Raw genomic sequence first — 12,389 nt, 5'->3', positions numbered from 1 at the left:
ATCTACAACCAAAGGCACACATCTGTACCAAGTTTCATGGAAATTGGGCAAAAACTGAGGAAATAGATTGCAACACAAAATTTTCCATCATTTTGGCTCATAATATGTGAGCTGTTACCATGGCAACATACTTTTTGTCACTGTCAAGAAATGTGTCATGCTGACCTATATCCTAAGACAAACATTCAATATGAATTCCATGAGAATTGGAAGAACACTGATGAAGCAGTTTTGCCATGAAGCATTTTGCCCTATATTTTACCAATAACATGCCGTTACCATGGCAACGCACTTTTTGCCACTGCGGAAATATGTGTCTTGCACATTAACATATTCAGATGAACATCTGTACCTAATTTCATAAAAATTGATCAAAAACTGTGGGAGGAGTTCGCGACGCAAGATTTGTACCCATTTTTGCCCATAATATGCCGTTACCATGGCAACATACTTTTGGGTACTGTCAAAAAATACGTCTTGCACATCTACAACCCAAGGCACACATCTGTGCCAAGTTTTATGGGAATCGGTTGAAAACTGAGGAAGTAGTTCGCGACGCAAGATTTGCAACGGACCGACCGCCCGACCGCCCGACCGACCGCCCGACCGCCCGACCGCCCGACCGCCCGACCGCCCGACCGCCCGACCGCCCGACCGACCGCCCGACCGACCGTCCGCTGATTCCTATATACCCCCTTCAAACTTCGTTTGGCGGGGGTATAAATATAAATTGTAAATGTCAATGATGCCATCAGCCATTAACTTTGCATACAGTGTTTATAGGTGTATGCAACCGACTGATCATTGTTTCATAGAAATCTTAAAGTTTCATAATTTGCATGACTTCCTGTCAATATTAAATGACTGTGCAGAAATGTGCAAAATCCTTCACTTGAACTGAAGCTCATCTGCTGTAGATGCAATGGCCTCCAAGTAAGAAGTGAAAATGACAGTTTCAAAAATTATTACTACACACGGTCCCCATCAACAAAAAAAAAAAAAAGAATATTAAAGCAATTAAATTGCTGCTCTGTCGGCTGTGATACCTCCACTTCTCACACAATCACTATCTGTCATAAAACATGACCCTCCATTACATTTTGATAAAGTTAATTGGCCTATAATCTTTGCTGCAGAAAGGAAATACCCACTGTATACTTAATGACACTATCATCAGACTTTAATCTCAGAGGAAAATTCATACAGAAAATGACATTAAGGCAAAAATCTGGTAACCTGTGGCCCTGACTTTCAACCTTTTACTCTGTCACTTCATGCAATAATAGTTAAATCAATTCTATCCATACCACACACTATTTTCAATTTATTCCTGGTTGAAGTTATGGTGCAAAAATAACATTTGATACCAAATGTAGTGATCTTGACCTTTCAATACTATCATGTTCAAGCAAATGATTGTAAAACATTTCCAGCTGAAGTAATGCATGGAAATAACTTCTTTGTTTTGTTTTGTTTTTTGCAAAAAGTGCAGTAACTATGACCTTTGACCCCTAATCTTTTCAAGGGACTTATTGTCTACTCATTTTTCCTTTTCCCATCAACTTGAAATCCCACTGGATATTCCTAGATGAAGTTTCAGCAGAAAAAAAAAAATGCAATTTTGGGGGAAGTTCAGTGACCTTTGACCTTGAAGGATTTCACTCCAAATCTACTTTCAGAGCAATTACACAATAAGTAGCATACCTTGGCCAAATACCAAAACAAAAACAAAAACAAAAATCCATCAAGTGTTTCTTTTTCTAAAATCACTGTATCTATTGGGATGTGGGGTATACAAATGCATGGATACTAGTACCGAGGGACGGACGCACAGACAACCCAAAATCATTCATAATGACCATGGCACCCTTCTGGGCGGAGGCATAAATAAAAACAAATTGGCCCAATTTAGGAACAGGATCTTGACATTGCAGTTCTCGGAAGAAGGGCAAATTTGCATTCTGCTGCTTTTACCGGGGTTGGCCTTTAGTGGAGGCAGGTGGCACAATGAAACATGAATGCACAATTCATGGCAAACAGGATATTAGCAATAGGAAAGCAGAGACTGAGAGTGATCACTACGAAATGGAAAGCTGACTCTAGCCACAATACGACACAATGATTTTACCTGGCCGTTCCCCGAGCAGACTCTATGCACGCCTGCTTGCACAGGCATTATGCAGGATATCGCATTTGCGTACAGTTCAATGTGATGTTGGCATCGATTTGTAATATGATATAATGGGCAACGGTTATGCTTTTATCATGGGAAGTCACAGCCAAAATATTATTCTACGGAAATGACTTTGCCTCTGGCCAATAAAAAAAAAATGATAATAATCAATACTACATGACCTAAACCCGTTAAGGATGAGTCCCAAGTATACTCGGGCAAGTGTCTATGGGAAATGCATGTTGTAGCAAAATCAGACTGTCCTCAACGAGTTAATTTGTAATGAACGCATAATGCACATTAAACAGTATATGACTACACGTGTACATTTTACAATTGAATATGATCAAATCATAATTCATGTAGGATTTGAGGCTTTGATTCTGGACACGACTTCAACTCTTGCCATCTTCATTTTTTGTTTTTGTTTTTTGTGAGGAAAAAAAAAACAATATAAAGCTGGTGTTTACACTACATTAATCATCTAAGATCCCGTTTACAGTGCGGGGCTGGGCTGAGCCGCGGCCGAGCCCAGCCTCAATTTGCGGGGCCAAGCCCCGCAATTTTGTCCGTTTACACTGCCGGGCTCGGCCGCGCTTTTAATTCAAACCTTTCAATATTTTGTCGTAGTGGCGCTCTGCTTGTAAACAAACGCAATTTGGTATAGTCTGGTTTACAGACCCTTTGCCAACTGGATTCCGTGGCGACAAAGTCGCCGTTCGGGCAAAGGCCTTTGCCGAAGGAAAAATCCTTTGCAGGACAAAACCACCTTAAACTATCCTAGCTTTCGACGTTGAGGGGGTTAATATCCTGTATAGCGAAATAGTACGGGCAGAGGGTTTGGAAGCCAGACTAAAATTGGCCGCGCATTTGGCCCAGTTTGCGTTTACACTGAGAAAAGGCCGGGCTCAGCCGCAGCTCGGCCGCGGCTGAGAGACCACCTCCAGAGCGAGGCCAAATGCGAGGCCAATTTTGGCCCCGCATTTGGCCTTTTGCGCGTTCACACTGAAGCGGGGCTGGGCCGAGCCTCGCACTGTAAACGGGGTCTAGCGTATCACATGCCACAGCTGAAATACACTTGTAGGCTCTACATACGACTATACGCCAGATCTGAATTGCTTAGGACTCATGTAAACTATGGGCTGTTGTCTTTTAGACACAAAGTTTGCTGTGTGTCTGATACAGTGCATTATATTTAATTCATATTTTTTTCCCACAATTACTTCTCATTCCTTGTGTGAGTCATGACTGGGGCTGGGTGTGAACGAGTTATCTGCACTTGGCATCAACATGTGTGGACACTTGATACAAACTGGGAACTGACTTGTCATGATATGTGGGGAGGATTTAATTACTCTTGCCCTTAAAGAACGAGGAAGCAAAGTTCACACAGGAACATATATGTACAAGTAAACAAAATCAACACACATATTCTAACGCAGTGTTGTGGCATTACACTCCTTTTCTGTGGTTTCGAAATAAGGCAAAAACAAAAACATTTACACACATACAATGTTTGATTTCTGATCAAATCTCACTTTTCACATTTTCAAACCATGTCATCAAGCTTTTCCAATTTTGATACCTGCTGGTTTAGATTGTACTGTTGTTTTCATTGCAGAGAACATCCTTTTTGCTGAAAAATTTAGTCCAATCCCTATCAAGCTTTCTTATGTTAGTACACAATTTACAATTATATTTACGCTTATAAACTTTTATCTGTTCGAAGTTCAGCTTGTGGCACACTGCACAGTGTACAAATATGGTAATTTCATTTACATGTCGTGAGCTACAGCGGGATTGAGAAAGTCAAACTAGGCAGTGGCCCAATTGCTCAGTGTAAATGAACAAAAGTGGTTCTATACACTGGGTCTTCCTCTGCACTATACCTACAGTTTTGTAAATGTTTAGCCTGAGAGTTTGTGACTCTCGGAGTGCTGCTTGGAAAGATTGGTTTTACATCCATACCTACATGTAGATCATTACGTACAAGGTGTGCATCTGTAATGCTTGCATATGTGCTGCAGGGTGCTTTCCAACACAACTGCCCAACATTTCAGCCAGGCAATCCACACAACGATAAGACTGTAGGCAAACTGCAAGGTATGTAGTCTACAAAGATGCCTGCCTTGTGTGGATCTTGTACTGCAGGTGGCTTCCTGGAAGAGGTTTTGAGGTAAACCCGTACGCACAGTTTGAGGACAACGCCCCCACATACAGCTGTACTCCTGAATTACAGATATTAGATAGAGCTCAGAACTACTGACAAAACTCTTTGCTGATCAGTTTCACATGATTTTTAAAAAGTCCATTTGATAATATACCACTAGCCAAATATGGTAGATTACAAGTCAGTGATCTAACCCTAGAATTACATCATTCTGTTACTATAAAAAGAATCAAAGTCTGGGAGACTTTAACCTTTACTCAAGAGGTTGGGATATTTTTACAATAATGCACTTTCAGCCAGCCACCCCATTAAGGAGGAGGCGACCACAAATAATCAATCATAACACTAATTGGAGGACTGACAACAGTGGAAGCATCTGGCAGGGAAAGAACAATGCAAGTGACCAGAATATAACTGTGAATATTTTAAAATATCTACTCTGTACTTTCATTACTGTGTTGTGCTTAAAACACTAAAAATATCAGCTTCGGAAAGTTAACAAATACAAAGTACATTCATATTCTTCTCTTTACATGTCCTTCCACAGAGATATCACAATTTTTAATTAGAGAAAAAGAGGCTTTGCAGAGTATACCAGCCCATCCACACAATTACATGAAGCTGAGATGTGCATGTGGAATGCAGCAGGAGCAACTTCTTTTCAAGAAATGCTGCATGAAATATTTACGCGCTGTTAGGATGGCAGGTGCCGCAGAAATAATGAGACCAGCATATAAGCCAACGTATCATCAGTTTTATCTGGGGAGCTCAGCTGGGGCAATGCTGGGGCAAAGCGTGTGCCTTAGACAGCTGGTGGCAGACATTTTTCTGGAATATCCTCTGTACTACATACAAATTTCTCTAAGGATAATTAAAGGGATGGTACAGTTTCAGTTGAGATGGGGCTTCAGGTTTCCAAAATTTTTTTATTTTTTTTTTAAAGATAATGAAGAACCTCTTCCAAAATATGAAAAGGCACATAATTCTAAGAGGAATTCAAAATTTAATGAACGAAAACTGGTTTTGAAATGGCAGAGATATCCAAAACAGAGCAATCCTAATAAAAGGTGGGACCCACCTTTTATTAGAATTGCTGTGTTTTACTTTGTTTTTGGATATCTCAGCCATTTCAAAACCGATTTTTATCAAATGAACTTTGAATTCCTCTAGAATTGTATACTCTTTAACATTTTATACAGTGGTTCCTACAACCTGTAAATATCCTGCAAAAAGTTAAAGGCTGAATCCTCACCTCAACCAATACTATACCCATCCCTTTAATGTGAACGATGACGATGTTGATGTATACATGTACTGCAATATACGACTGGTGGCAAGTTTCTAGTGTCTCCAAACAACCCTCAGAGCCTCCATGGCTTGAGAAAGGAATCTTAAATGAGCTCTCCTAAATACACAGCGTATATGTGACTCCCTACAACAAAAGGATCCTACAGTCGCTGACGGCTGAGCCGAGAAAATCGAGTTTGAAGTCATATCATCAAAATCGGTCAAAACGATAAGATTTCTGTTTTGGGCATAATTTTGTAGTCTAATGTATCGTCTATTATCTGCCAAAATTTCGTAGCTAAATGATCACAGGAAAGACAAAAAAATAATGTTTTTCTGGGCCATGATTTTTCTGATTTTCCACAGAACACAAACGTGTCCGAAGATTTGGATTTAGCGCTGCAGCTAGACCCCGCCCCTAGCAAAGAATGAGTGATCTTATTAGTCAGTGCGTAGCATCCTGGTTACTGATTGGTCATACGTAGACTGCTGGTGCTACATGTAAGCTTGAATGAACATCGCCGAGGTTGCTTGAAGCATACATTCTATCGTCGAGCGGTGAAAACTGTCTTGCCTCTCCTTGATCATAATAGCGTCGAAAGGAAAACTTTGAATGTGGTTTTCTCGAAATGCTGATTTCCAAAACCACTCGACATGTACTTATAAAATCATGGATATCCCCGCAACTGAGTACTTTTGTGAGTCATGTTAGTATGAAATTAAAGTGGAAGAGAAAGGGAAGAATATCATGTCATTTTCTGAAAATTGTCCTCCCCCGACTTTCAGATCCTTTTGTTGTAGCAGGTCACATATACATGTAGTCTTCAAACCATGTACACTGTATATGCTTAGATAGAAGGCAGCAGGAATTCATTCACTGCACTTCAGAACCATGTTTGCCATCACATACAATCTCTACAAGGAATAATTCAACCATTTTGGGGGTGATAGTACAGCCAGTTATCATTTAAAGGCATAATTTATCATTTGCAGATGAAACAAAAACCCAGTGCTAGTGCTTCGAAATAGTTCTAAAATGTGAGTTAGGGATAGAAATAACCAATGTAAAAATTTGAACCAGTACATGTATAATCGATGTTAAAGATAATAAAAAGTTTTGGTACCTCAAAAGCTTCCCTGAATTTCCTTGTCTTGGTTTGTGTTTCAGGTTAAAGTACGTTGTCTGTGAGAATTACTCGCCCCAAAGTGCTCTCATGTCTTAGTAATCATGCAATAATGGTTTCGTACCAGAGCCAACGCTGTACAGCGTCGATAAATATTGTACGAAACCACTGACTGCGACCAGCAGCGTGCAGCCCATTGTACGCATAGCTAACTGCGACCAGCAGCCCCATACGCGTAGCGTAATGGGGCTTCGCATTGTAGCATTCAGGATCATGACAGAATTAGTATCGCGGGTAAATGTCAACTGAAAATCCAAAAATTTCTTCGATTTGAAGACTTACCAATTAAGTTGAAGTATTGAAAACAGGCTTCGAATAACGTTTGGTTCTGCCAATAGCCCCGTTCTGTTCGAATTGATGACTGAATGTGACTCGGTCAAGAGGACCTTGGGAGAGCTACTAGTACATACACTGGATACCATGGCCAGCGCATGCGCACACAAACATCTTATCCGTTCATGGATTTGAAATTTGTGTGCATGTGATGTGTTCGCATGCACTGGCTGTAGTATTCAGTGTACTGTATGTAGCTCTCCTAAGGTCCTGTCGACCGAGTCACATTCAGTCATCAATTCGAACAGAAAGGGACTATAGGTAGAACCAAACATTGCCCGAAGCCTGTTTTCAATACTTCAACTTAATTGGTAAGTCTTCAAATTGAAGAATTTATGGGATTTTAAGTTGACATTTACCCTGCGATACTAAATCTGTCATGATCCTGAATGCTACAATGCGAAGCCCGATTACGCTATGCGTATGGGGCTGCTGGTCGCAGTTAATTGCATGATTACTAAGACATGAGAGCACTTTGGGGCGAGTAAGTCTCACAGTGTTAGTTATATGAAAGGTACTTTAACCTGAAACACAAACTAAGACAAGGAAATTCAAGGACACTTTCAAGGTACCAAAACTTTTTATTATCTTTAAGTATTGTTAAATATACAAAATGTGAACAATAGTTATAATAAAAGTGTTTCTAGACTAAACCATTTACAGTTACGGTTTAATAAGAGATATACAATATCTCCTTAGTAGGTTTTATTGCAAAAATGTTATAATGGTAGGATGTTTTGTGAATCAACTGACCTATAAATGTGCATCAAAAGCGATATCTTGATCATTTTTTTAATCACTATTCCCAAAGGTAAACAGGATCTTTAAGAGGGCATTCCAGGCCTTGAAATAGGATTTTGGAGGGGCAAGGCCATTTAGAAAAGGGCACTTTTACCATGAGGCCAGCCATGATAGGGCACTTAGGTCAGTCAGAGGGGCACCAAGGCCACATTAAAAAGGGCATGTTGGGTGTTTTTTTAAAGGGTGATTTTTGCGACGTTGCAAGAATTTTATTTATTTTTTTCATATTCTAACAACCCCCCCCCCCCAATACATAATAGCATACAGTAGACCTTGCCGAAGTCGACTTCGCATAAGTCGACAACTTGCTTAGGTCGACACAATAAAAAAGTCCCGATTTTTGCCTTTGTTATTCCTTGAAAATTTCCTCGTCTTAGTCGACAGTTATAAGTCGACAACTCGCGTAAGTCGACCTGATTTTTCAGTGCCAACTGAGCTGAAATACGTATTAATTCCCTCGTCTAAGTCGACATAATTTTTTGCTCAAAATCTTATCGCCATTCTCTGAAAAAGAATTGTTTTCCCGCTCCGATTCGCTGCGTTTCTACTCGGTAATTCGCTAGTGAACGGCGCGGTAGCGTTCGCGCCATGCGTCTATTGTCTTGTATGCCAGAATATAGAAAGGACATACACTCATTTACACTGGAGCATTACATGTAGTACCCAAGACAGTTCACTTTACCCCTTTTCTCCCTCTCGTTTTTCTCAAAACGCACAAATTTTGCACACTTCTATGTCCCAGTAGGTACATGTATTCACTATCCGAACATGAAATAGGTGTTTTTGTAAATCCGAATAGAAACATTGATTATTCCGAAGCGGTATCAAAACCAGGGCCCTTTCTAAAAAGATTTATTACAATGCAACTAATGATGCAACTAAAAAAAAATCAAATGCAGGTGATATCAAATCACACGCAACTTTTGCATTTAAACGCAATTGCGTTGCTGAAAAGACTTGCGTTTGATAATCATATGAAACTAGAAAATAATTGTTACGAACCTGAAACTCAATTGCGTTTAAACGCAACTCTAAAAATCAAATGCAAGTCCATCAAATCACACGCAATGATGTATTTAAACGCAAGAGCGTTTCAGAGAAGACTTGCGGTTTTTGTACGAAATTAGAAACTGCGTTTAAATAAATCTCTATACATCTACGGAAATGACGGAAGTGCGTTATTGTTGAAAAGACTTGCATTACTTTTTTCATTTCGTAAGCAAAATCAAAAATTAAACGCAACTCTGAAAATCAAATGCAAGTCCATCAAAACACATGGCACGCTGAAAGACTTGTGTTTGATAATCACACAATACTAGAAAATTGTAGTGAACTTTTTTAAACTCAATTGCGTTTAAACGCAACTCTAAAAATCAAATGCAAGTCCATCATATCACACATAACGCTGTATTTAAACGCAAGTGTGTTGCAGAGAAGACTTGCGTTTTTTGTACGAAACTATAAGAAACTGTGTTTAAACGCATCTCTAAACATCTACGGAAGTGTGTTATTGTTTAAAAGCACTTCAAGGTCAAGGGTATAGCATTCATGATCAAATTGACACAAAATCTGAAAGAAGAGCACAAATACTTTAGAACCTTAATGTGGTAGGCTGTCAGCTTTCATAATTCTTGAAATATTGCTGTGTGAAAAGTGTTACAAAACACGTATTACATAATATTGTATGCAGTGCAATGAGGAAAATGGGGCAATTTATTGTTTTTATCAAAATTTGGATTAAATTTCAAGGTCATTATTATGTAATGAAAGTGTTTTGTGGTCTATATTACTAAAATATGTATAACAGACTATCCCTACTGCAAATATCACAGGGCTAGGCCTTTTTATCTTGAAAGCCTGGACATTTGAAATGTCCTCTAAACCCAATGTGTGATATTACATGGGAATTTGGCCATTTACGACCATTTTCGGTAGGGTAAATTTGCCATTGAACATTTCGGGAGCAAAATTTCTTTGGTAACCCAAGATAATATAGGTAAATGTCTATCAATACACAAAAATTGGTGCCATTCCTAGGTGGGACGAAGGGTGATCCGTGACCTTGAATTTGGCACATTTTTCATTTTTGTCAACTTTGAGGGCGCTCTCCGTAAAAACGGTGTGCATGAATGCGCCGATTTTTTTTCAAAATAACTGAGCAAGTCAAAGCCTTCAACAGCATCATATATTAGAACCTAAGGTGATGAAATGTGGAAGATATTAGCCTCTAAATATGCATCAAAATTTGGGAAATTAACATTTAACATCATTTTCGGTGACCTCGTGCACGTTAACGAAAAGTCAATTTCGCGTCACAGTCAGTTTTTCTTGCAAAGACTATAAAGTTCTCTCAATTTCCTGAAAATGAACACTTTTGCATAAATATCCATGCCACCACAATCAATCAAAAATGCCTAATTTTCTTTTAACTAATTTTTCTGAATGCGCACCGGTTGCTATGTGAGGCTGTATCTTAGCAACCAATTGACCTTGGGGCAAAATATTTTGGGATTTTCCGTCAGACACTTTGGGGAACATTTGGTGCGATTTTAAAGAAAATCGGAGGGGGTCGGGTGACAACTTTTCTGAAAATTGGATGATTTGACGTGGATTGACCCAATTACAAATTAAATGCAACTGTATGCAAATTGTAGGGAACTTTTTTTAAACTCGCGTTTAAACGTAACTCTGAAAATCAAATGCAAGTCCATCAAAACACATGGCACGCTGAAAAGACTTGCGTTTGATAATCACACGAAACTAGAAAATTGTAGGAAACTTAAACTCAGTTGCGTTTAAACGCAACACTAAAAATAAAATGCAAGTCCATCAAATCACACGGAACGCTGAAAGACTTGCGTTTGATAATCACACAATACTAGAAAATTGTAGGGAACTTTTTTAACTCAATTGCGTTTAAACGCAACTCTAAAAATCAAATGTAAGTCCATCAAATCACGTAACGCTGTATTCAAACGTAAGAGCATTGCAGAGAAGGGTCTTCCGGTTTTTGTACGAAACTATAAGAAATTGCGTTTAAACGCATCTCTAAACATCTACGGAAGTGTGTTATTGTTTAAAAGACTTATCGTAAGCAAAATTAAAAATTAAACGCAATTCTGAAAATCAAATACAAGTCCATCAAATCACACGGAACGCTGAAAAGACTTGCGTTTGATAATAACACAAAACTAGAAAATTGTATGAAATTTAAACTCAATTGCGTTTAAACGCAACTCTAAAAATCAAATGCAAATCTGTTTTTAAAACGCAAGAGCGTTGCAGAAAAGACTTGCGGTTCTTGTCCGAAACTAGAAACTGCGTTCAAACGCATAAAAATGTACGGAAGTGCGTTATTTTTGAAAAGGCTCGCATTATTTTTTATTTCGTAACGGAACTTTCGCCGTGACCGAACTTAGTCTGCACTTGCAGGGGAAAGACATCGCAACATTTACACGTTTCAAACTACCGAAACGCATGCTGCTTCACAAAATGTCAATGAAAAAAAATGATTACGAATTATTGTTAAAGTTTGCTATGCCGAAGTTTTAAATCTCAGTCCAAAGTTAAATTAGTCCGACAATGGTATAAAAAGGGCCTGGAAGGAGCACAGGGGCAGGGGTACACAGTGCCCCTCCACCTTTTGGAGGATCAACTAAATGTGCCCTTTTTTCTTTGAAGGTGCCCCTCTTTTCCTGTAAAGGGGGCACACTTTTTCCTAAGGGGCAGTTTTAAGAACAAAAAGGGCACTTTGAGGAACAAAAAGGGCACTTTGAGGAACAAAAAAGGCACTTTGAGGAACAAAAAGGGCACTTTGAGGAACGAAAAGGGCACTTTGAGGAACAAAAAGGGCACTTTGAGGAACGAAAGGGGCACTTTGAGGAACAAAAAGGGCACTTTGAGGAACAAAAAGGGCACTTTGAGGAACAAAAAGGGCACTTTGAGGAACAAAAAGGGCACTTTGAGGAACAACAAGAGACCCGCGGGTCTAGCGCTCACCTGAGTATCGCAAGTTCACCTTTCACACAGTCACTAATCTAAATCATTCACAGCTCTACCAAAATTTGACCAGGCATTCTCAAGTAGAAGATGAAAATGTACAATATCAAGGGCCCATTTTTTTAAGATTCCTTAATTTGGGGGGATTGGGGCCCCCTGGGGCCCTCTGGGTGGGGCATGGTGCCCATTTTGATAAATTGAGATATTGACCCCTAGGGATGCTACCTGCCAAGTTTGACAAAAATCCATCATGAGGTTTTCAGGAAGAAGATGAAAATGTACAATTCAGGCCCCCATTTGGACCCTTCCAACCACCCCCCCCCCCCTCCCCCCCCCCCTACCCAAGAGGGGCACCCCTGGATCTCCTATGAACAAACTTGTAGTATTATCTCAGCTCTATAACTTTTGATTCTAGAGAAGATTTATAAAGATTCCTTCATTT

At 39.4% G+C, this 12,389-nt stretch overlaps 1 protein-coding gene across 1 annotated transcript in view; it reads right to left on the bottom strand.

The window, feature by feature from the left end:
• The window catches only part of LOC139737516 (dynamin-1-like), a 68,919-nt gene that overhangs the window by 38,102 nt on the left and 18,428 nt on the right, over positions 1-12,389 (bottom strand). The gene's annotated exons all lie outside the window — the stretch shown is intronic.

The sequence above is a fragment of the Diadema antillarum genome, unplaced genomic scaffold (genome assembly GCF_040938485.1).
Source record: "Diadema antillarum isolate AM-2024a unplaced genomic scaffold, OU_Dant_1.0 seq00000694_RagTag, whole genome shotgun sequence".
In the NCBI taxonomy this organism is placed as follows: domain Eukaryota; kingdom Metazoa; phylum Echinodermata; class Echinoidea; order Diadematoida; family Diadematidae; genus Diadema; species Diadema antillarum.
Note: the sequence above shows the minus strand (reverse complement) of the source record. Positions and strands in the feature narration are given on the sequence as shown.